We start from the raw sequence: 26,229 nt of genomic DNA, 5'->3' as shown, positions 1-26,229 counted from the left end.
GCTGGGGCATGGATGTGGGCGGATGTGGGAACAAGGACAAAAGTAGAGGGGTTAACTTTGACAGGGAGGAAGAAAAGAAGGAAGGAAAAGAGGAAGGAAGAAAGGAAGAAAGGAAGGAAGGAAGAAAGGAATGAAGGAAGGAAGGAAGGAAGGAAGGAAGGAAGGAAGCAAGGAAGGAAGGAAGGAAGGAAGGAAGGAAAGAAGAAAGGAAATAACCTTTTATTAAGTACCTACCATGTGCCCAGCACTGTACTAAGTGTTTTATAAATATTATCTCATTTAATTCTCTCAGCCACCCTGGGAAGTAGGGGCTATTATTATGTTCAGTTTACAATTGAGAAAACTGAGGCAGACTGAAGTTAAGTGACACCACATTTGAACTCAAGTACTTCTTGAGAGGAGAGGACTTGAATTTTGAGGTGTGGAGTAGGGGAGTTAAGAGAGAGAGAGAAAGCTCACAACACATGATTTTGATTTTCTCAGTGAAGTAGGAAAGAGGTTTATCTGATGACAGGGGTGGTGGAGGAGACGTAAGAAGCTTAAGGAATGAGAAAATTTTGAAAGGCTACTTCAGCGCATTTGATAGAGATTCAATTAGTTAAGAATAAAGAATTGCCATTCAGCGGTGCCTCTAGATGGCATAGTGGATAGAGTGCCAAGCCTGGAGGCAGGAAAACTCATCTTCCTGAGTTCAAATCTGGCCTCAGACACTTACTAGCTGTGTGACCCTGGGCAAGTCACTTAACCCCATTTGCATTTCCTTATCAGTAAAACGAGCTGGAGAAGGAAATGGCAAACCGCTCCAATATCTACGTCAAGAAAATCCCAAATGGAATCGTGAAGAGTCAGGACTGAGAAGACTGAACAACAACATTCAATGGTGAGGTCCCAGTTAAGATTGGATAGCACACATTTGTAGCGGATGCAGTTCATGGAAATGGGATCAGAAAAGTGAGATGGTTGAGGATGACAGTGCCTGGAGAGTGGTAGGAACGAGGACAAGGGAATTCAAAGGCAGAGAACTTTGTGCACTTGAACCGGTCAGTCACAAAGTCAACACCACGGAGACGACAAGGAGGCCAGCGCGTCAGCTTGAGCGAATAGAAGTGAACGGTAGGACTGGAGGTTCGGGTGGAGGACAAAGAACAGGACAGCGGCGTGAAGGATAAGAGATTATGATCTGAAGGGGATCGTGGAGTCGGCACGGTTTGGGATGGGGACGATTTCTAAGGTGTCGCCGCTCCAGCAGGTAACTGAAGGGCAAAATGGGTCAAGAGTGTTGAGGCTGATTAACGGGGAGGCCAGTGTGTTCAGGATGATATCAGCATGTATACTGAAGTCTTCAAGGATGAAGACAGGCTTAGGAATAGAGAGGGAAACTATGAGTAACAAGCTAAATGTCGTATACTAGAGCAGCAGCTCTCGTAGTGTGGTCTGTGAGCCCCTGCGGTCCCTTTCAGGAGGTCCATGGGGTCAAAACTATTTTTATATTAATACTAAGACATTATTTGCCCATTAAAATACTCCTCCCTTTCCCAACTATATATCTGTGTGAGGCCAGATTTTCTTTATATACTTCAACCAAAACCACATATTGTAACAGATTGAATGCAGAGGCAGATATGGGAATCCAGCTGTCTTCTATTAAGTTAGATATTAAAGAGGTTTGCAAAAATATTCAAAACAATGCCACTTTTTTCAACTAAATTTTTTGAAAATATGGTTATTTTTCAAAAAAGTTGCTATTTATGTTAACATAATAGATGTATTGTTTTAGTGAATTAATAAATATTTAAAATTTTATTCATTTTAATTTCTAATAGGGTAAATATTGAAAAATATAATCCACATGAGCAAAAAGCTCTTTAGGATATTAAATAAAAATTATTTAGTTCAAGGGGACCTGAGACCAAAAAATTTGAGAACTTCTGTACTAGATAATTCCCAGATCCCTTCCAACTCCAAGTATATGATGCTAATTCCTCTGCTGAGATGACTTCCTTGTTTTCCTCTTTTCTGTGAACTTCTGATAGCAATGGATAAGGACTATTTATATGGTCCAATTTTATAAAGATAGGCTTCCTGAAGAGGTGGGAGTTAAAATGAATTTGTGATGTGAATTTTTAGTTGAATTAAATTGAATTTTAACTTGAATTAGTGGACGTGAATATTTAAAATGATTGTTCTGTATGTACAAGAATATGAGAAAGTACAGAGGTGGGAGCAGGAAGAGTAAATGAAAGGAAGCCAAATGAGCTTTGTTTGACTCTGGGGGAAAAACAAAGAGGATGGGCAGAGGAAAAAAACCAGGAAAATAATGGAGGTGAGAGAAATAATGACTGGTCAGTGTCAATCTTTCCTTTCTCATGGTGATTTGACCCCAGGAAGCAGGAAGGGGTTCAGAAATGTGGAGAAATAATGAAATAGCCTTTGGCAAACTTAGAGAAACTTTTAGATTTATGCACTGCTAGGAAATTGTGCTCTCCAGAACCGTCATATCATGTTTTCTGATACTCTGCTGGCCTCTAGAGGGACAAGTTATAAATAAGTAGCAACCAACTAGGAAGTAATTTGTTAGGACTCCTCTCTCTAATCCTTTCACTTGGTCTCCATCTGTCCCTGCTCTCCCTCTCTCCATTCTGTGTCTCATCCTCCCTTTACCCCACCCCCACCCCAACTTTCTCTGGGCTGAAAGTCTTTCTTGTACTTCCAGGTTTGGCAGGGTGAGAGCAACTGGATTTTCCTAGCTTAAGATCACCTAGTCCAACGTCTTTGTTTTACAGATGAGGAAACTGAGGTAGAGAGAAATAAAGTGGCAAGTGTATTTTGCTATGCCAGTTTCTGAGAATTTTCCTTCGTATTCAGAGTCTCACTACCAGCCAAGAGACACCAAGAGTCAATCAGTTCTGTTCTGATCTCTAGCTACCATTTGGCAGTTAAATGAGACATGATTCTTAACTCATCATATTGATTTCTTTGGTGACTTCCTCCAGTTCAGTGGTCTCCAAACATTTTTTCATTATGCCACCTTATCCATAAAAAAACCCGAGCATGCTCCCCCAATATGTGTATTTATTTATAAATTATATACATCTACTAATTTATTAATATGTTATATAGATTATAAGACACATGTAAAAAAGAATTTAGGATAATATAAGGATAAAATAGACATTTTAAATTTTTTAAAAATTTAATAGTTCGAAATACCTCATTTTTCTTCTTGAGAGCATTGTGATTAAACATGTTTCATTATTTCTTTTTTTAACTCATTTTTTTAATTCTTTTTTTTTTTGAGGAGGGAAGGCAGGGCAATTGGGGTTAAGTGACTTGCCCAAGGTCACACAGCTAGTCAGTGTGTCAAATGTCTGAGTCCGGATTTGAACTCAGATCCTCCTGACTCCAGGGCCGGTGCTCTACTCACTGTGCCACCTAGCTGCCCCCTATTTCATTATTTCTGAACACTTGTTGTGTGTGTTTGGGGGATAGAGTGCACTTCTAAATAATAAAATTTTGTTCATAATTATTCAATCACTTGCTCAGTGTGCCTAGCAAAGGAAATGACTTTATTCTTTTATCTACTTCTAAAAAACTGAAACAATACAACAATGAACTAATTGGTCATGATGATCAACGAACATAGCAGTTTTTCAGCAAGTCATAGTTCTCTGTGTGTAGTTATTTACTATGAACAATGCAAAGAGCAAACAAAGGTGAATTGTCACCGATTTCAACTCAACAGAAAGCTTTCCTTGTACATTCTTTTCTCTTTACATAGCTCTGTTTAATGATGGTGTACAAAGGAATCATAGCACAATTTTTTATTTTTGGGGGGTGTTTTAGTTTGGGTTTTGTATGAGTTTATTTCTATTTTGTACATAAGGGATATCGAGAAGACCAATTTGACTGACCTTAGCATCCAGGAAGATGAGTCTAATAAGGCTTGAAAGGTAGGAATACAAAATAGAAAGGTAGGAACGTCAAATAAAGAAATTTATACTTGATCCTGGAGGTAATAGGGAGCCATTGGAGTTTATTGAGCAGGAGGGTGAAACAGTTAGATCTGTACTTTAGGAAAAAATAACTTTGACAGCTATTTGGAAAATGGATTGGAACGGATCGAAGCACGGAGGAAGGGAGGCCAATGAGGAGTCTAGGTGAGACGTAATGAAGTCCTGAACTAAGGTGGGTTGGCTATAGAGATATAGATATATATATAGAGGGAGATGCGGTAAGAAAGAGACATACACAAGACATAGAAATGACAAGATTTGGCAACTACTTGGTAATCAAGTGAGTGAAAGTAAGGTGAGAATGTTATTGAAGTTGTGAACCTGCGTGATTGGAAGTGTGATGGCACTCTGGAGAGAAATAGGGAAGTTTGGGAGATGATGAGTTTTTTGGTGGGGAGAGATAAGTAATGAAAAGCTCCATGGATAATCTTCCATTTACCATACCATGCTTCCTCTCCACTAGAAAACAGCTATGACAACAACAAAAGATGAGCTTTTGTAGCTGGTGGCAGTTTGAAATCTTTTGAAAGTACTGCATAACTATCCCAATGCAATTTAGGCCAATACCTTCTTCTATTCATAGTTAGCCCACCCCACTGCCAACCTCACTCCCTTACTTGGTTCAAGATATTCGTGTTGATGGAGATTAAGTCAATGGGCTAGTCCAGGTCTTTCAAACGATTGTGGATTTTATTAAATGGGCCATATAGTGTTCAATGTACATTCAATGTGAGCTTTAAATAGGAGTGCTGGAAATCTTGCATCTATAGGAGATGGCTCTTCTCTTGCTCTGAAGGAAAACCTGCACAACACTGACAAATAGTTTTGGTGAGCTTGTCATCCATCTTATATTTTCTTGGTGTTTTTTCTCAGTGGTATAATCTGTCCTAGAACTATGCACATGTGAAACTATCTTCTAGGGCTGTATTTTGTTCTCTCAGGTCAAATGAGTTTTTAAGAAAATGATGAGCAATATAAATATAACAGGATCCTACATTCTTTGATTGGTTAGTCCATTATGTGACTGGGAAAATGTGCCCTGAGAACAATAGATGATTAATGAATGTATTTGAATTGAACTGGTCTGCTATTAAAAAAAATCTGTGAAGGACAAAATGTTCTTTCTAAACTTTGTATAAAGAATACCCTTGATGTGTGCAAAGGCTCTTCTCATTGACATTTTATGGTGCTGGTATCTTCCAAGTTGTTGGTGGTGTTGTATATCAGCATTAAATCTTATCTTTTCTCTTTCTTTGTAATAGTTGCTTCTTTATGTTTTCTTGAAAGCCAGCCCCTACAAGTTAATGCTTTTAAAATTGGGTTGTTTCATGGATGTTTCCGTTGTTCTGGTGTAGGTACTTTTCTTGACTTCATCTTTAGAAGGTAACAAAGCAATAGAGTCCAAATGCAGGAGTTTCACTGTATTGATGATGAAAACAGACCACTACAGAGAGAATAGACTACTATAGATCTCTTCCATTTCATGTCTATTTATTGCCCTCCAAGTTTCATTTATGAGTATTCTCAAGATTGTTCAGTTTACTTGGATTTCACAATAAATTCTCAATAGATTTATTGTCCTCTCAGCTGCTTTTTGCTGTTTTGTAAGGCAATATTATTGTCATCTTCCATAATGCTCTGTAATTGAACTTGTACTCCAAACCCATGTGTCCTAGGCTTTCATGTTGGGCAAAAGGATCTATCGTTTGTTGGCTGATTTGGTTTCTGAATTCTTTTGGTCTCCTCCTGTGTATATCTGTATCTTTTTTAAATCAATTTCCAATTTTCCAAAGTTAACCACTTGTTTCCACAGGTTGGGTTGGAGTTGTGGTCATTATACATGGTGTCTCCTCATCTTTATTCTTTTTTTAATTTAGTACTGCTTTGGGCCTTTGGATGAAGCAGTTTATCTGAATGCACACAGACACAGACGGCCAATTTGGAAATAGCTGTGGCATCAGTAATCAATTGCTGTTTCCTAGAATAAAATCAGTTTCATATTTGTGGGATGTCATTCATTGCCTTCCATGTTTATCTTCTTTTGGTGCTTTTCTTAAAGAAAGCATTCATCATGTATAGGTATGAAGATTTTAAGACAATTTATAAGCCTTTGGCCTCTTTAATTTATTGGTCCCAAGCCGTATTTTTCAACAAATTCTTCTGTTTTCCCTGGTGCCCACTTTCATGTTGAAGTCAATACATTTCAAGGTATATGTTGACTTAGTTTGGAGGCACTTTTCAAATTGTTAATAAAATTTTCTACTTTTTAAGTTCTTATGAAAATAAACTCAGAAGAGCAAAATTGATAAGAAGCTGCATTTATTTTCATCCTGGCCTTTTTGCTTTCATTTATCATTGATGATGGGAAGCCCAGTGGCCAAGTATCTCATGAAATTCTTCTCACCTTTCCGTGCTTTTTGTGCATTTCTCTGATTATTCTTCACCAGATATGCTCTAGTTTGTCAATGCTCTTCCTAAAACATGGTAATCAAAATTACAGAATGTTCCAGTTGTTGAACCAGGGCAGGATTTGGGTGAATTATAACTTCCTTTGGTCTGGACATTATGCCTTTCTTGATGAAGCTTAGAATTTCATTAGCCTTTTTTTCTGGGCGGGGGGAGGGGTGGGGGCTGCCGTGTCATAATATTGGTTCATGTTGAGTTTGCATTTCACTAAAACTCATGATCTTTTTCACATTAACCTTTTGTTGCATGGCCATGACTCCTTGTCCTGTTTTTTGGCTAATGGATTTAGCCCATCATTCTAGTCTTGAAATGATTTTGGAGTCTGATTCTGTCATCCATCATGTCAGCTATTTTTCACAGCTTTATGTAACCTGTAGATTTGATAAGCACTCCAACTATGCATTTTTTCAAATCACTGACAAAAAGATTAAACAAAATGGGGCCAAGGATAGAGCTCTGTGGCACTCCACTAGGAACTTTTTCCCAAGTTGGCATAGATTCATTTGTCTGCACTCTTGGAGTTTGGCCTCTCAATCAAAGCCATATAATTATACTATCACTGCACGGCCCATAGCTCTCTATCTTATCTATAAGGATGTCATGAAAGACTTTGTCACATGCCTTGCTAAAATCCAGACATACCAGACCCATGGCATACTCCTGATTGTTCAGTGTAGTAATCCTGTCAAAAAGGAAATCAGTTTAGTCTGCTATGACTTGTTCTTGATGAAGTCATGCTGGCTTATGGTAGTCCCCGCTTCCCCTTCTTAGTACTCACAAACCATCCTTTTAATAATTCCAGAACTAGAATTTTGACAGGAAGCCAAGTCAAGCTCAACTGTTTATAGTTTAAAGAATCTCCACTTACCTACTTTTTGAAAATCAGGAGAATATTTGTCCATCTCTAGTCCAGAATCAATTCTCCTATAATGTACAATTTTTTTTTTTATCAGTGACAACATCTCAGTCATCACTTCCACCAATTCTTTCTGTGCCCTAGGACATAGTCTATCCAGACCTGGTAGCCGGAAATCATTGAGAACAGCTGTCTCATCATCTTCTAAATTATCATGGGTTTTAATTCCCTGTATTGGTACCAGGTCACTTTATACCAGTGGCCGCTGATTGTTCATATTTTTCTATGCGAGCATTTACACTTTGGAAATCACCAAATGCTATGAATCAGGGCTTGATGTATCACCTTATTGATTGTCGAGAGGCTCCAGGGGTGGGGAACCTGTGGGCTCGAGGCCACATGTGACCCTCTAGGTCCTCAAGTGCAGTCCTTTTACTGAATCCAAACTTCACAGAACAAATCCCCTTAATAAAAGGATTTGTTCTGTAAAACTTGGACTCAATGGAAAGGCCACCCTCAAGGACCTAAAAGAACACATGTGGCCTCCAGACTGCAGGTTCCCCACCCTTGGAGCCTAGACTTGAGAAAGTGATCAAGAAAATGTTAATTATGCAGATTATTTACAGATAATAATCTATGCACATGTGCACATGTTTTCAGAGAACTAGTTGTTAAATATTTATCAGCCCATCTCTGCCTGCAGTCTGTCCCAGAGCTCTTCTTTATAATTTTATGTAACCAGAATTGAAAGTATAGATGTCACAATAGATAAGATCTATCTATATGTGTAGAAATAGATAAGATCGATGTCCATAGCACCTGAATGCAAGGCTGCTTTACACACCCTTCTTTCTCTCCTCAATTATTTTCTGTCTCTCAGTTAAAAGCATTTATTGTTTACTATGTGCCAGGCACTTTACTATGTTTTGGGACTACAAAGAAAGACAAAAGTCATCCCTTGCTTTCAAGGAGCTCACAGTCTAATGGAGGGGCTTGCAGTTTTCTGTGTAGGCAACATACTCACCAACAGTTCTTAAAACTTACACTTACCCTTTGGTCATACCTTAGTGAAACCAGAGATGGTATCACTACTGTTGTGTTCATGGGGATTTGCTACTTCCAGATGTTTTCATCTAATGGTTCAAGTCTGCAATAATATTGGTTAATTCCCTTCATTTCTTTCCACCTCTTCTCCTCTCTTTTCCTTAAATATCACTCCCCCTCCTTCTGCAGCATATTTTTGATGCATTAAGGTAAGGACACTTACTGTGTATTCAATTTTATAGAACTTCTGGATCCAATCAATGTTACCAAAGATTGTATCACAATCTCTCTGGTAGCTTTTTACAAGTTTCCTTATGCTTATTACGTCTTTTTTTTTTAACCGCCTTTGGCAGAAAAAGTTTGAAAAGATTGCCTCAGCTGAAGTTAAAATAGCTGCCCTTTATTAGCTAAAATAAATAATGTATAGAGCTCTTTTAGGGACCCCAGTGGCAGCTTATTTTTAGTGTGTCTTAACAATTGTTTGCAGCTTGGACATATAGAGTTAACTTTGTCAATATTCTTAATCCCTTACCCTCACCACTTATGGAATTTTAAGACCTTTATTCTGTTCCTACAATCAGTTTTTAAGATTCTTTATTTTGGCTAAATATACTGAGTATTTATTCTTATTGGATATGGATGTGGTGGTAGAGAATGAGAAAGAAAAAAAGGCTAATATTTCCAGAAAAGGTTCATGGCAGAAAAAGATGAGCTGTTACATTTTACAAATACTCACACATTTACATTCTATCACATTAAAAGCTAAATGCTATGTGGCATACCCACCATCACAAACTTTAAAGGAATAAGCTCTTTTTTTAATATTAAAGATAGCCCTCCATCTTGGAAACTGGATACTATCTTAGAGACTGGGAACAGGGAACAAACAGCCCCCTAGCAGTTCACTGTCACCTGCTTAAGTTACATGTTGGCTGTTTGGTACCTCTCCAGCAATGACCAAATTCCTAAGGCTCTCTGATTACAATATTCAGGGGGTTGGTCTGGGGTTAGGCGACAGTACCCAGCTCATAATTATTTGAGATAATGAAGGAGGGGGCAGAGTGGGGGGTAAAAGGCAGAAAGAGGGACAGGAATAGTCAGAATAATCTACATCCATTAATCATTTTTAAACACAAGGACAAATAATTTCATTTTTCTCCTCTACCAATGTTTTATAACAAATACTGAAAATAATAAAACAGAATGATTTTAGTTTGACTCCCTTAAATTTCTCCTGCCAATCCATGGGATCAGGAGCCAAAGACAAAGAGGCCAAAAAAAGAAAAGAAGAAGAAAAGCCAGGGGCCCCTCACTCATGCGACAGTGAATGAATGACTCACACTGTGTATGTATCGGTATGCGTCCACTAGCTTTCTCTTCTTAGGACTCCTTTCGTCCTATTCCACCTGGTGGTGGTTGTCCAGCCATTCAACTCTTTTTTTGCATGAACTGCTGATTCTTTAGTTAATATCAGTGTGGTACAGTGGAAGCGTAGTTCATAGTCAGAAGAATTGGGTTCAAATCCAGATCTGCCACTTCCACTTGGCTTGATGTAATGTAACCTCTCTGGGCTTTAGTTTTCTTACCTGTGAAATGAAGTTGCATTAAATGGTCTCTAAGTCATCTTTCAGTTCTGTAACTTTGCCCCTATGACCGACTAAATGTTTTCCAGTTGAAAGAGAATGGTCCAGTGTTTAGAGGACCTGGAGAGGGAGTGAGGAATCTTGGATTCTATTCCTGGTTCTGACATCGACCTAGGTTGTAGAAACCCAGTGTCTCTGTCCCTTGTGCTTGCAAAATTAGCTTGTTTCCATTAAACTTTTAATTTTCCTGGATCCAAGGCAACCCAGATTGAAAACAACAAGATGCTGGGAAGACTCTTCTCCAGCTTATTTTCTTTTAAAAGATGCAGCCCAAAAAATTAGTAAGTTCCCCCCATGAATTGAAAAAGAACATGAGATTCCTAACCTAATTTGGAAGGGTTAAGAAGTTTAGATGTTTAGGATTAAAGTAACTCATGGTTTAGCTATTTACTCAAATTAATGATAATGGCTAGCATTTATATATCATTTTAAGGTTAGCAAAGCACGGTACAAATATTATCTGATTTTAACCTCATAACAATCTGGGGAGATAGGTGCTATTCCCATTTTACAGATGAAAAAACTGAGGGGGAGATGAAGTGACTTGCCCAGGGTCAAACAGCTAGTAAGTGTCTGAAGCCACATCTGAATTCAAATCTTCCAGACCTGAAGTCTAGCGCTCTATCCACTAAGCCACCTGGCTGCCTATTGCATTTTCACTGATGTGTAAGATGGGCTGGGGAGAGATATATGGTGAGCATAAAGGAATAGAACCCTGGAACCTAGGCCTGGTGTGGTCAGTCTGTGAATAAACGAAGGGTTCACTGAATAAATCACTTCCTGCTATAGATAGTACTCAAGGTCTCAGTCACATATAAAAAGATTTTATCAATGAAGAATCTGTGCTTAAAATTTTATCTGTCACTGCAGGTTCAGCATATTTTAATTTTACGCCTATATTTTCTATTCTGAAAGTTACCATAGGAAATTATCTGCTTGAATATAGAGGGAAAACCCATACATTAGATGTCAATGTATGCTATTTGTCAAGCGAAAGAGTGAAAGGATTTTTCTTCTATCTTTATGACACCATTCTTTGTCAAGTTCCTAGTAAAAAATAAAAATGAAGATGATGGTGATGATGATGATGATAGGTCATTCAATCAACCAAATGAGACACATTATGGGATTATGGGAAACTATTTGGAATGTATAGATAACAGGTAGACATCCGTCTTTATTTTTTAAAAGTAAATTCCCAGCCTTATGTGATCCGTGATCTAGGGCCACTCAAAGATTCTGGAATCACAAAAACTAGGTTGGATTCTGGGACCTGACCCCAGAGGGTTAGTTTTCTTTGTTTGGCTAACTGTCCTCACCTGGAACTAATCTGGAACCACCACCACCACCAAAGTACAAGTATAATTTGTGTCTAGGTTACAAGATCCCAAACCTCTGCACAGGCACCTAATGTGCAATTTGGGCATGGGACAGCCTTTATTATATGCCACAAAAACACATGATATAGAGAACTTATGGGAGCCCCTGAACAGAGACACAGCTTAGGCACTTAGATAGTCTATCAGATCCCCCAGAAGGGGACAAATTTGCGGTTGCTATCAGAGCAACTTTTGTTATTTTGATGAGTCCTTCCTTCCAGTAGAATCTAACAATGTCTCCCCATTATTTGTATTTCTGCTTTATGGTTTATTTCCCCCCAGAAGGTAAACATACTCGGGGATTGCAAAATAAACCCCTTTCTATCAGATCTGCTTGTGTCTAGCCTTGGCGTTGCTAAGTATTATTCTGGGCAAGAACTATTTGAACTATTAATTCACTCTCTATCAAGAAATCTCTCTTTAGAACGTCTCGTTCCTCAGCTCTCAAACTGAGGGAACTTCTAACCTGGGGTTACTCATGAGGCAACTCCCAAAGCTTGTAGTGTCCAGGAAATCCCCATTCTCTGAATCCAAAGCTAGATTCCAGGATAATGCTGCCTGGTGAATTTAAAATCCTTCCTCTTTTACACAGGAAGTTGGGTTCACCTCTTCCCACTTCAGCCTTTATCTTTAATGGAAATGCTAAATGTTTAATAAAACTGTCCTTAAACTCCCCTCTCAGACCATGTATAAGCACCTGTCTAACCCTGCCATGTGCTTCTTCTCTATGCCATTACTTCCACTTCTTAAGTGAGGGGGACGGAAGAGGAGAAATCTCCTCCCCTGATCGTTGTACCCTCTAGAGAAAAAAAAAAAGGCTCGAATGTATTGAGCAGACTTTCTTTTCATCAGTTAGTATCTGATTTTGACTGCTGGGAATCGCCTCCTGGTTTATAGTACTACTGTCACATGAATTTCCACCATAGAAGAGAGGCTAAATGAGGGATCAAAATGGTTTTTTTTATTGTTATTATACTAAAATTGTAAGTGCAACTCTCATTCAAGGAAACTCCTAAACCAAAGAAATTTGTTTTTATTAAGGGTGGTTTATTATAATTCTTTTTGCTTATATATTAAGAGCAAAGTTTTCTCTGAAACATAGTTAATTGTAACTCCATGACATTGCATGCTAAAAGTTTGACAGATTTTTTTTCCTCCTCACCACATAACTTTGCAAAAGGACATGGTAGATGTTCTAAAGACATACTAAAGTATTAGTAATAGTTTTTAGGATAAATATTAGTACCTAAGCTGACCAGACTACCCACTCTTAGATGATCCCCATCTCTCCATGTCATTAACCTTCCATCTTCCTTGAGTTAGTTTTGAGAACCAGTCATCAAAGGTCTCCCTCCAATCAACAGGTACCTAAATCTGAGACCACTGTGTATCCCAACTGTGTCAAGTGAACTTTTTCAAAGAGCAATCAGGCACGCAGGGGAAAATTTAAAAAAAAAATTTTTGGAAGCTAAGAAGTTATCTCCTGGTCAATTAGCACAACTAAATCGTCCATAAGCTTAGGAATGAATGTCTTGAATAATTCATATTCTTAAAATTTTCAAGAATATTTGAGGAATGAGAGCATATCCTTACCGATGGGAAATAATCTCAAAAGTGGAGCTTTCCTTCATATAAACAATCGTCTTGAAAATACATAGCTGCTGAAGACTCATTCTGTGATCCTCATATGAGTACTGGTACTTGTATCCAAGCAGAGAAGACTGGAAGAGGAACAGAAACTCTGCAGCCTGGAGGAGCATGACCTGTGTATGGAAATACTGAAGGGAATTCAGGCAGCTTTCAACCTTCTTACACCGGATAACTACCCAAGGTCTGGTCAGATGTTAGCTCATCTTAGCAGTAACTCATATTCTTCAATAAAGGGTTGGCATATATGTGAGCTATGCACTAGGTTTTGCATCCACCTTTTAGAGACACAAGGACTTAACATTTACATCATAACTATTCATTTAGAGAGCATTTACTTCTAAATGTTGGAGAATAGGTAAGAGAGCTCTATTATTTCTCTGACCCTCAGAACTAGTCACCAGAACCTACAAAAGCAGGTTTGTTTTTTTTTTTTTTGGCAACTGCACCATACTGCTGACTCATTGAGCTTTTGGTCAGCAAAAATCCCCAGATCCTTTTCAGAAAAAAAAAAACAAACCTGCTTTCTATCCATGTCTCCCCCATCCTATATTTGTAGGATTGATTATTTGTACAGGCATACCTTGTTTTATTTCACTCGGCTTTACTGAACTTTGCAGATATTGGGTTGCTGTATTTTTTTTTGTTTTTTTTTTTATTTTATTTATTTTACAAAGTGAAGGTTTGCGCCAGTCCTGGTTTGAACAAGTCTACTGGCACCATTTTTCCCCCCAATGGCATGTACTTATATCATGTCTCTGTGTCACATTTTGGTAATTTTAACAATATTTCAAACGTTTTCATCATTACTATATCTATTGTAGTGATGTATGATCAATCATCTTTGATGTTACTATTATAAGTGTTTTGGGGTGCCATAAACCACACCCATGTGAGATAGTGAACTTCATCAATAAACATTGTGTGTGTTTTAAGTACTCCACTCTCTCTTCTTTTCCTTGGGCCTCCCTATTACCTGAGACACAACAATATTGAAATTAGGCCTCTTAATAACCCTATGGTGGCCTCTAAGTGTTCAAGTGAAAGGAAAAGTCAACTGATGAAGAGAACTTATTTGTTGTCTTATTTTAAGAAATTGCCACAGCCACCCCAGCTTTCAGCAATCACCACCCTGGTCAGTCAGCAGCCATCAAACATTGAGGTAAGACTGTCCACCAGCAAAAAAGAATATGACTCAGTGAAGGCTCAGAAAATGATCAGCATTTTTTTAGCAATAAAATACGTTTTAACTAAGGTATGTACATTTTTTAGATGTGATACCATCGCACACTTAATAGACTATAATATAGTGTAAATATAACTTTTATATGCCCTGGGAAACAAAAAAATTTGTTTGACTCACTTCATTGTAGTATTTGCTTTATTGCAGTGTTCTGTAACCAAACCCCCAATATCTCCAAGGTATGCCTGTACTCAAATGAAGGACTTTATATTTAGCCCTGTTGTATTTCATCTTATAAATTTAGCCCAATGCTGTAGCCCAGGAATTGGTCATTTGTTTTTGAAGATCCTGCAAGTGAAGAATGATTTTTATACTTCTTAAAGCTTTTTGTATTTGAAAAATATTTTTTAAAAAATTCTTAGCTTGTGGGCTGTACGTAAAGGTAGTACGTGGATTTGGCCCTCGGGCCGCAGTTTGCCAACCCCTGTCCATCAAATTCCATTTGGATCTTAAATCTGCCACCTACTGGGCTAGCTATTCCTCTCAGATTTGTGTCATCTGCAAATTTCATGAACTTACCATCTAAGTTTTTATCCAAGTCATTTATATAAATATCAGATAGGACAGAGCCATGTAGAAATCCCTTGGATACTCCACGGAGAGCTCCTGCCACACTGACACTGAATCATCAACTCATAGCAGGGCTTAGCACAATGTCTGGCATGGAGCAGATGCTTAATCACCATTTATTACCTGGTTGATTATTCTTAGAGCACAACAATCCAAATGGTTTTGAAGCCATTGATTTTCTCATTGCATTAGTATCTAAACCATTTCTCTCCATCTTCTCTACAAGAATAGCAAGTGACATTTCATGAACAGTTTTGTTCAAATCTAGGTGTATTGTATCCACAGTGTTCCCTTCTTCTACTAATTTAGCAATCCTGTCAAAAAAAGGAAATGGAGCTCTTCCACCAGTGTTTATTCCTGATGAACTCATGTCAGTTCTTTGAAATCTCCACTGCCCTTCCTAGGTATTTGCCAATCATTTCTTTAACAATCCTGGCTAGAGTTTCCTCAGGAATAGAAATTAAGCTCAGTGTCCAATAGTTTGCAGACTCTGTTCCCCTCCTTTTTTTGAATATTTTGAACATTTGCCCTTCACCAATCTTATATTATCTCTTCTTTTCCATGATCTTCAAATATCATCCGCAGTGGCTTAGCAACCAAATCTGTGAATTCTTTCAGTACCAAATCTAAGTGATCTCTTAATTATATGTGTGTACAGACAGCCAGGTAGAACTATGGAGAGAGCGCTAGGCCTGGAGTCAGGAAGACCTGAGTTCAAATCTTCCCAGCTGTGTGACCCTGGGCAAGTCACTTAACCCTGTTTGTCTCAACTTCCTCATCTGTAAAATGAGCTGGAGAAGGAAATGGCAAACCACTCCATGATCTTTGCCAAGAAAACCCTGAAAGAGGTCATAGTCAGACACAGCTGAAACAACTGAAAAACATCTATACATACATATATATGTATATATATAGTTAAATGTGTGTGTATATATACATATGTGTGTGCATAATTTACACATACACACACACACAGTGTGAGGCAGTGTGGGAGTGATCATAAATGCTTCTGTTTTGTTAGAAATAAAACTATTACTTTGAAAGAAAGAGAAAAATATGTCTAGTCTGGCTAGACTTAAAAAGATAATAAGGTGCCGGAAATTGAGATAGGAAAGATAGAAGCTCATGAGAATGTATAACATCTAGAAAGCTGGTCTCTTGGGAGGGCCTGCCTCCCAAATCCTACCACAGGTAAATATTCTTTAGATGGGTGATTGTTTAACTGTCAATGTTTGAGTGTACAAGGAGTTGGGGGGACATGAAGAACCTAAAGAGTAATTTCAAGACCACAGATTTGGAGCTGGAAGGAACCTAAGCGACCATGAAGTTGAACTTTCTCATTTTATAAATGAGGAAGCTGCATCTCAAAGAAGTTAAATGATTTCTCCAGGACCACCCAGTATCAGAGGATTTGAACTCAGATCTTCCGGACAGAAACAACATTCTATCCACTATGACAATTTAAAGAAGCAAATAAATAGTACAGTTATCCCTTCCGCATTATGAGGGTTAGGGGCATGGTGCCCCTGCGACCTGAAAAATCCATGTAAAAGTTTTTTGGCCCTCCCTTTGTACCAAAGAAGAAGTCTTAGTTTTTTTCTTTTTCTTTCATAGGGTGTTTACAATACTTTATTGTAAAATTTGGATTAAGTATTTGGTCATAGGCTCTGTGTTATCCACTGGCCTTCACGTGTCATCTTTGGCTCCCACAAAACTCCCCCAAAATTCTCATTTAATTTCTTATGCTGACCCATGATATATCAAAACCATGATGTGGAAAGTTGCAATGTGGAAGGGAATAACTGTATAGGATTACCATCACAAAAATAGCATTCTTGTATAGATTTATTATAGCCTCAACAATTCTTTGACTCACAATTTGTTTTGATGTATACAATAGTACTTGGGAATAGACAACCTTTCCTAGTATAACTGAACTATACTCAAGATGTCTCCTTTTTAAAATGTAGCCCTATTGCTTTATTTTTTCAGAAAACACATTTATATTTTTCACCATTCAACTTCTAGGGTGTATTTCTGAAGATGATAAAAACCTCAAGTCATGAGGTAATATGTTTCACAGTCTGAGACTTGCTTGGATCTTCATTAAAAAATCCACTAGTTCAATTAGTAAAGTTTGATAATATTAACTGTAGCCGCAGAAGCAGCAAAAACTTCAACAGATCTCAATCTCTGCCTTCCAGTGTGAAGCAGTCTCACTCTGGGGCCATTCCTGAGCTTCAGGTGAAGACAGAAAATCTACTGACATTTTAAAACCTGTTAATACTCTTATTTCCCTGAGAAGCTCGATCTCAAAGGCTCTTCCTTTATCAGAATGGATCCTGGAAGCGATTCCACACAATGAGAAATACTTCTCCCTCAACAATTTGGCAACCAGAGAAACTTATATTCGTTCTGGGTTAAATGTTTACCTTTTTCTGATGAAATTGTCAGTCATATTTTAAAGATGACTGCTATCAACTTCCAATATGGCTTGCTATCAGTTTCCAGAAATAGTATCAGTGGAGACAAGTTCCAAAATCTTGTTAATGCTTGGTAGCACTTCTCTCTGAATCCACTGAGCATAGCTTTGTACTGTGTAGTGATATCTGCTGCCATCCTAGGCCAATAATATCTCTTCCTCAGTAGCTCCAGGGTTCTTCCTGGACCCATCTGTTCAAGGTCAGCATGTAGTATTCTCAAGGGTATAGAGTGATGTTAGATTGGGTAGCACCAACTCCTTTCTCAAGGGGATCACATGTCTGGGGATCACAGTCTGGTCCAGAATTCCATTTCATTGCTCCAACTTCTGCCAATGAGAATAAGAGGTGCTATCTTATAAATGGAACTTGAGTCCTTTTACCTCACTCCCTTACTTCTTAACTTGCATTACTTCTCACAGTTCATTGTCAGTCAAGAATTCTCACCTCAGTCACTCAAAGACAATGAGGCAAAGAGAGTTCAGTGAAACAAAGCTCAAGTATGCTGCTGGCGCTCTGTCAGTCGAAGTCCCTCGTCCTCAGCTGCATTGCCTCTTGACTGTGACCCAGCTATCTGAGAATCACATGTAGTAATGCAGTAACTTTCACTGCTTCCTTGAGTATTACCATCACTTCAGTGTCATAAGGCGTTACTTATCCTCTCTGATCAGTGGTGGATGCTGAATTTATGATAGCGTTCCTACCTATCTCTAGCAAACAGCATCTAACTTAGCACTGATGACAATATTTGTTGAGGGATCATTGTCAGTTCCATATAGTCTTTGACCTTTTCAGTGACAACCCACTTCAAAACCAAGGACTTATGCAAGATTTATGCATGGGGTAGTGAATATGACAGTCGAGAAATTTTCTTCTGGCAAATGCAATTAGTTTCTGATGACCATCACTTTCTTGGTACTCATCATAATCAAATTTTCTTATAGAACAGTAATATTCCATGATATGCATGGACCACATCTTGTTTAGCCATTTTCCAGTTAATGGGCAAATATTTTGTTTCCAGTTCTCTATCAAAATAAAAAGGTGAGAAGCATAGTTTTTAAACAAATTTGCAACAACTTCCAAATCTGGGAAAGTGCTTAAATATTAAAGATTCTGTGTATATGGCCAGTTTAAGAATATTTCTGTCTTCTCTGCGTCAGTGTTCATGCCTTGTTGAGATTCACATCCTTAACTGAGGCTCTATAAAGGCTCTACAAATTCACAGCTTGTCGCTTGACAGCTTCATAGCAGTTTGCTTTCACTTTCAAATTGTCTTCTTCTGTTTTTCTAATGTTTTCCACAATGAGATCATTTACAAACACATTTACAAAAAAATTTTCGGGTAATATATATCTCTGACCACTTTCTCCAAGAGTCATTGTAAAATGGCCGGTGTCCATGAGCTGCCTTGAGATATATACACGTGGATAGACAGATAGATAGATAGGTTTGCATACGTGTTCACACACACATATATGCATATGTATTTCTGTGTGTATATATATATATATATGTATATATATATATATATATATATATATATATATATATATATATATATATATATATATATATACATGTATGTATCCATTGGAATGGGAGTCTCTCATTGTTGGAGATCAATTTTCCATGCTTATATGAAAGTCTCAGATAAGTTGGCAAAAGTGGGGAAGATCCCTCTCCCTTCAGTTCTCTCCAAGCTTTGAGTATCTTCAGATCCTCCTTGAGTTGCTGAGTCTCTTTGGTCTTTAGGCACTCCTAGCTTCCAGCTTTGAGTAAGAAGATTGAGCAGACCAGCCCTACTTCAGGTCACTGAAAGAAAAGATTCTAGGAAGACACGAGAGGAACTGGAAGTCTCCATCATACCCCTATCCCTAACTCATTACGCTAGAGATTTTGGGAAACTTTCCCTTGGGTGAGATTTAAGATTCTCTCTTTGGTTAAACTGAGTTACTTCTCTCCCAATGAAAAAGAGAACTCTTTCACTCTGTAGTGTATGGTATATAGTCTTCTGTGTATACTTTCTCTGTTTTCAGTTTTACCACCAATTTGGATAAATGGATTTTTTCTGGCTAAGTGCTTTGTGTGTACATTTTAGAACTGGTATTTGGAGGGAAAGAGATCAGCCTTCGATATTGAGATTGTGGTCCCACTTCCTCCAATACTGAGCAGTGGTCAGAAGTTAGCTTGAACCTGAAAATCTAATCCTCTAAATACTTAAGGGAGCAGATAGATACAAATCTAGCCAGCACTCCATAGAAGAGAGAAGAGTGGCCTCTGGTCCCAGTTTCCTGCTTTTCCAGTTAGTGGCAGGAATTAAAGTCTCCCTTGGAGAAAGTTGGTGGGGGGTGGTAGAAATAGGGTAGAGATGTCTATTATGCCTCTTTCAAGTCATATGACAGCCCTCTGCGACATGTGGAGGGATGGCTCTTTCTACATGCGAGGCCTTGTCACCTACATACACACATATATGTATGTATGTATGTATGTATTTAAACTGCTAAAATCCACTGCACAGAAGAAAAAAGTCTTTTCTTTGTTTTCCTCAGTTATAGAAATTTGATAGCATTCACTTCACAAATCTAACACTTAGAACCACTGGATACCTAATAAACAATCCAGGTCATCCCCCATTAAGTTATAAGCTCCTTGAGGGCAGGGACTAGTTTCTCTCTCTCTCTCTCTCTCTCTCTCTCTCTCTCTCTCTCTCTCTCTCTCTCTCTCTCTCTCTCTCTCTCTCTCTCTCTTTATCCTTTTCACCTAGTACAGTGCCTGGCATGAAGTAGATGCTTAGTAGATGTTTATCGACTGCTCAATTAGTCATCTCCCTTGGCATGGTGGATTGGTTTCCCTTTAATGCTCATGTTCAAAGTTTCGTATTCTACACACATTTCTAGGTTTCCGTTTTTCCATGCCACCAATGCAGATGATGCAGAGAGACTCCAATGAGTTAGCAGTTCTTTGAGATAGCCTTGACTCTCCTGATCAGCTCCTCTTGGAGATTAGTTCCAAAGTTCTCTCTTTTATTTTCAGCACAAATATTTGATATTTTTGAATGATCGAAGCAGTATCCTGAGTCATAACCTTGCACTATTTCACTTTCTAATCCCCCAACTCTTGTATATGTCTTTCCAATACTCCTAGAATATTCCTGTTTTTATACTGAGTCCACTCCTAAAATTAAAAGACTTTTTTATGAGCTTCTACTTCCTCAACATGACTATGTATTTCAAGCAAGTTAGACCCAATTTGTTCAAGAGTATGACCCATTATAATATTCAGCAAATCAATAATGCTTAATTAAGCATGAAACATGCAGTTACAATGACACAATAAAACAGTACTGCAAGTGACACCCAAGCATGCAAATCAATAGCAGCTTCATTCAGAAACCAACAATTGATAAATAACTACACAATACATTAAATAAATCAAAAGCCGTTACACATATGTACATGCTTATCAGAACACGTATTCAACACTACATATGGGAACACTGAAACAGGTAGTTTGGATTTATAATGCTTTTTTATTAATGCAGCAGCATTAATATAACCTAAATGAGAGAACCACTTTAGGAGAAAATAAGATATAAAACATTATTAAAAAGTTTTTTAAAAAAGATTTAAAATATAAAAAAGAAAGAAAGCCAAATTAAAACAGAAAATGAGTTGTTTCTTGAAACAATTCAGGATTGAAAAAAATTCAGTGAATAAACATATAAACTTTTTTAAGATAGGAGAATTCCCCCCCCAAAAGGTACTTTAAAAAGGAGAAAAACTTTTTGCAAAATAAGGTATACTCAGTATCAGTGCTTCCCCAGGCTTCACAATATGAAACAAGCTTGTACAAAGGAAAATAAAGTTCTTAGATATAGCTCCCACATCTTACCAAGTGGAGGATTGAGGTAGTGGGGTGGGGTTAGTCAAGCGATATTGCCCTACCAACCACACATGCTCTTCAGCTTGGCTGGGGCACTTGCTATATATAGATGCATGATCTTCCCAAGTCCTTAGGAGGTTAGGTTTGGAAATGGCAGCAGAAGAAAGCTGGGCTGCCAAGTGCTCTAAAGCCTAGAATTTAGGCTTATGCATCTGCTTTCCTGCTGTTGGTGTGGCTTTTCTCCTCCGTGACTTGCAATTCGTTGTGGGTGCTTCTCTGGGTCTCAAATAATTTTTATTACAGTTCAGAAGCACAAACAGTTCTTGCTAACTCTGAAGTGCTCTGTCTTACTCCTAACTCAGTTCCTCCTGAGAACTAGCTTTCTCAGGCTCCCAGAAAAAGCATCTCTGTTGTCCTCCCTAAACTATGAATAATAATCAAATGGTCAGAATCATTGGCAAGTATATTTTAAGATATGTAAATAAAATCTAAATTGAAAGCAGAAGGAGAGATTGGACCATGTAGGCCTAGTCCTTAGAGAATCCCAGGCAATATTTTCTATTTGTTGTTGGACTAAAGCGGAGATTTGGTGGACCTGTTTTCAGAAATGTTTGAAGGATGGAAGAGTCTTTCCTTTTCTACTTTAGAGTATGTACAGATATCTTTTAACTATTTCCTTTTGGGCCTCTTTGGAATGATGAGATACCTTTTAATTTCCTACTGAGCCAGAATTGAGGGTGAGGGGGGAAAAGAACTGCTACGGTCTTCTGGGTGCAGGAGGGGCCTCAGGCCCTCTCTCTTGGCTGGTCACCTGGATTTTATGTCTCTGTCATATTTATTCTTTTCTGATCTTAAGTGAATGGATAGCAGAGATGGAATGAACTGGATTATGTCCTTCAAAAGTTCAGAAGAGCCCCAGAGGTTTAGCAACTAAAGCCTATAGCAGAGTCATCTGGTGGCAACAAGCAGCCAAGCCTGGTGAGGAGTCAACCCTGAGGAGCAACATGTTTGATCCAGCTTAGCAGTGTGTCAACCCAGCAGCCAAGACACCTTGCCTGTAAGCATGAGAGAGAAATAGAAGGGGAATAGGTGGGGGCAATGTTGGTAATCACCTCTTTAGGTGTGAACCCACTCTTCCCCAGTACCAAGCTGGTAGAGGAGAGTGAGCTTCCACTTTCAAAGATTTTTATACTATAGTTCTTGCTATATTTTCTTAATAAGTATCCCTTTGTAGAATCTAATTGATGTCAATTGGTTAACTGATATTCAGGTGGGATCAAATGGTCAAAATTTGGCCAGAAATAACTGGTCATCTAAAGTAGAGGGAATATAACAGATGGTGTCTCCTGAGACATAGTATTAGACAGTTCCCCAATCTCTCAGGATCCCAGGGGGTAATCCTGAGGGGAAATTCGCTAGCTTTGCTTTGTAAACTCAACCTGCTAATCCAAGCATTCCTGTGGGAAAATGACATCAGAGTGTTCCGTGTGTTAACAGATGTTGGTTGTCCTTTATTTTTTGAAGAGGAGCAATGACACCATGAGGGTGATGTGTTGACTTGCCCATGATGGACTTCAGTGAGACAGAGTCAGAGTTGTCAGTCTCCCTCTCTCGTCCATGGCCTGGAATGCAGTGGATGACCTCGGCATCTTCAGTATCTAACTAAGCTCGAAGCGCTCCATGGCATCTGCTGCAGCCGCCTTCGTGGCCGATGGAACGACTTGTTCTCTTCTGCCCCGTGTACTGGAAGAAGTCTTCTTATACTTGGGATAGACAACCCCATAATTCACTGATGGGTTTGAGGCTTCTTGGTTACCCTCAGCCTGGTTTGGTCCATCTGCTAAGACAGTTTTACCAGGGTATGGCCACTGTGAGTGTTACAGTGCCTTGGAGCCACAGGCGAGAGCTGGGTGAAGGGGAACACCAAAGGTGGATGAGCAGGCCTGAAAAGGGCTTGGCAAGCCCTCACATCACAAGAGCTAGTTCTCCTTGAACACCCCATATGCCTCATTTCAACAGATAAGATAGAAACAAGGGACGTGAAAGCACTCCCTGGTACCCCAGAGAATGGCTCTCGGGATGAATGTGGGGTAGCCAGGTACCACTAACTTGAGTGAAGTTCTATCTTGCTGTTTCAGGGATTGTAAACCACCGGCTCTCTCCTCTTGCTGTTTGTTGTCTGGCTGTAATTGTTCTTGACCTGAAAACCTCTTCTCCTGGACATTCCTCAGCTTCTTCCTCCCTGGCTGTGCTGCATAATTTGTCTTTCCTTGGCCATCTATCATCAGCTCCTTCCTGGAAAACAATGTCAAGGTCAAAGGCAACCTTCCCTGGGCTTGGAAACGTAGACTGAGTGATATTTGCCTGAACCCAAAGGTAGACCTCTTCAATTCCTTTCTCCTTAGTGACAGCTCTGAGAAGCAGAACTAAAATATAGTTACACCCACTAAAATAACCCTTGGACAAACATTTACCCACAGACCTCAAAACTGGATGCAAAATGAACGTGTCCTGCATGTGCTGTTGAAAAAGTGACATGTGAGATGAACAAAGGAAAAAATTCTGATCAATCCTTAAAATAAAAAATTTATTTATTAGCCCAAATCAGTACTCATGAGAAAAGATAGTCTGGTAATCCTGGAAAAACGTGACCCACTGTTATTTCTTCATAAATGCTTGTATATTTCATCTGCTTTTTCCCTCAGTTTCCAAAATGAGTAGTTCCCATATTGTGTTAGACACACATAAATCTCTTCCTCTTTCTTCTCGTCTGAATAAAGATAATTCTTTAGAGAGTTGCCATCTGCATTATTCATGGGATGTAGTGTAGGTCACTGGGACTTCAGAAAGGGCTCAGGTTGGCTATTTCAAAAGCAAATCAGATCTAGACTGATTTACTTAACTGTTATTTTAATAGAAGATTGAATGAGTTGGAGTTTTCATCTCTTCATAAAAATATTTGAACACAGCTGTTACCCTCCATTCTGCCACCCATATGCTTATGCTTTCAAACATGGTTTGAACTTGAAGAAGTTTCCATATATAAAAATTCTTTAGAAAAGTCCCATTTCCAATAACAATATTCTTATGTGTATCTTCTGCTTCTAATATTTTCCTTATTAATTAACCTATTAAAGCACAGCTTCCTGATGTTCTTGTTTTGTATTATTTGCAAATGGTACCCCGCCCTTTGGCTTAAAGGTATCTTGGCTTGGCACAATAGAGTAAAAAATTTAGTCTGAATATCTAATATGTGTTTCAAGGAATATATTTTACTTGATTATGACAGCATGTAGAGTTTTCTCTGCCAAATACACAGCGCCTTTATTAGAATTTTCAAATGGTGCTCAATTCCCTCAAGACACTTCCTGGGAATCCTATGATACTTGTTTCCAAAACCCATGTCATACTCCTGGTATAAATTGGATAGTTGTTGGGTAAAGGAATCCTGAAAACAATAAGGAAGAGAACTGAAAAAATAGAGGAGAAGGAAAAAGAACAATAGGAGGAAGAAAGGGAAGAAAAAACAGAAGAGGGAAAAAACTATCTTTCTAGTTTCATCTTTTGCTTTCTAGACATACCAATTAACTCCAGACCTGAATTAGGAGAACTAGGTTTTTCAACTTCCACATCTAGCACAAGAAGAATCATTGTACTGAGAGGTAAAAGAGGACTTAAAAAAGTCTAGTCCACCCCCATCATTTTTACACATGAGGGAACTGAGGCCTAGGCCTAGAAAGGCAAAGTGATTTATCCAAGTTCATATATCTACTAAATAGCAGAGATAGGATTGGAACCCAAATTATCTAATGCCGGTCCAATATTATATTTCAACATGCCCCCTAGAGAGGTACCAGAAGTGCCCTATTTGGCAGGGTAAAAGTGTAATAAATGCTTTGGAAAAATAAATTAGGTTAAAACTCCAAACCCCACAGGACTTTCCAGCATTTGAAGTAGTGAAGAGAAATATTCTAACTATATATGCTGACAAAATCACAAATTTTTAGAATCGGAAGTGACCTGAGCAGCCATCTCCGTACCGTACTCCGAAATGGTGCAGTCATTGTAACATTCACGGAAAGCAGTAATCTAGCCTCTGTTTAATGATCTTTGATAAGAAGGACCCAGGCAAAAGATTTAGATGAACTGATTCCAAGTGAAATGAGCAGAATCAGGAGAACATTGTACACAGTAATTAATACCAACATTACACAATGATCAACTATAAATGACTTAGCTATTCTCAGCAATACAACGATCTAACACAATTTCCAAGGACTCATGATGGAAAATGCTATCTACAGCCAGAGAAAGAACTAATGCAGTCTGAATGCAGATCAAAGTAGACTATTTTCACTTTCTTTATTTTTTTTTCATGTTTTTCCCCCCTTTGGTCTGTTTCTTCTTTCACTGCATGACTAATATGGAAATGTTTTACATGATTGCACATACATAGTCTATTTCAAATTGCTTACCATTTTAGAGACAGGGAGGGGAGGAAGGGAGGATAAAAAATTTGGAACTCAAGATTTTTAAAAAATAAATGTTAAAAATTTTCTTTCCCTGTAATTGGAAAAAATTAAATACCATTTTTTAAAAGGGAGATGAAGGCAACCCTAGGAGATGGCTCTTTCTACTTCTGGTTATGAAAATTACTAGAAAGTTTTAATGACCAAACATAAATGTGCCTCCTTGCAACTCCTGCCAATTTTTTCCTGATTTTGCCCTCTTAGAGTAAAGCACAAGTCTGAGCCCTCTTTCACATGACAGCCCCTTAAATGCTTAAAGATAGACAATTTTGTGAACTGTTAAAAATTGGTGAAGGATGAAATTGAACTGAGCCAGGAGAACAATTTATATAATAATAACAACATTGGAAAAACAAACAATTTTGAAAGCTATTAGGACAGCAATACAATGACTATCCACAATGCCAGAGGATCAGTAAGGAGCCATACTACCCATTACAAAGAGGTGATGGGTTTAGAGTGTAGGATCTCACA

Source organism: Trichosurus vulpecula, chromosome 1 (assembly GCF_011100635.1).
Source record: "Trichosurus vulpecula isolate mTriVul1 chromosome 1, mTriVul1.pri, whole genome shotgun sequence".
In the NCBI taxonomy this organism is placed as follows: Eukaryota; Metazoa; Chordata; class Mammalia; order Diprotodontia; family Phalangeridae; genus Trichosurus; species Trichosurus vulpecula.
This window is presented reverse-complemented; position numbering follows the sequence as displayed.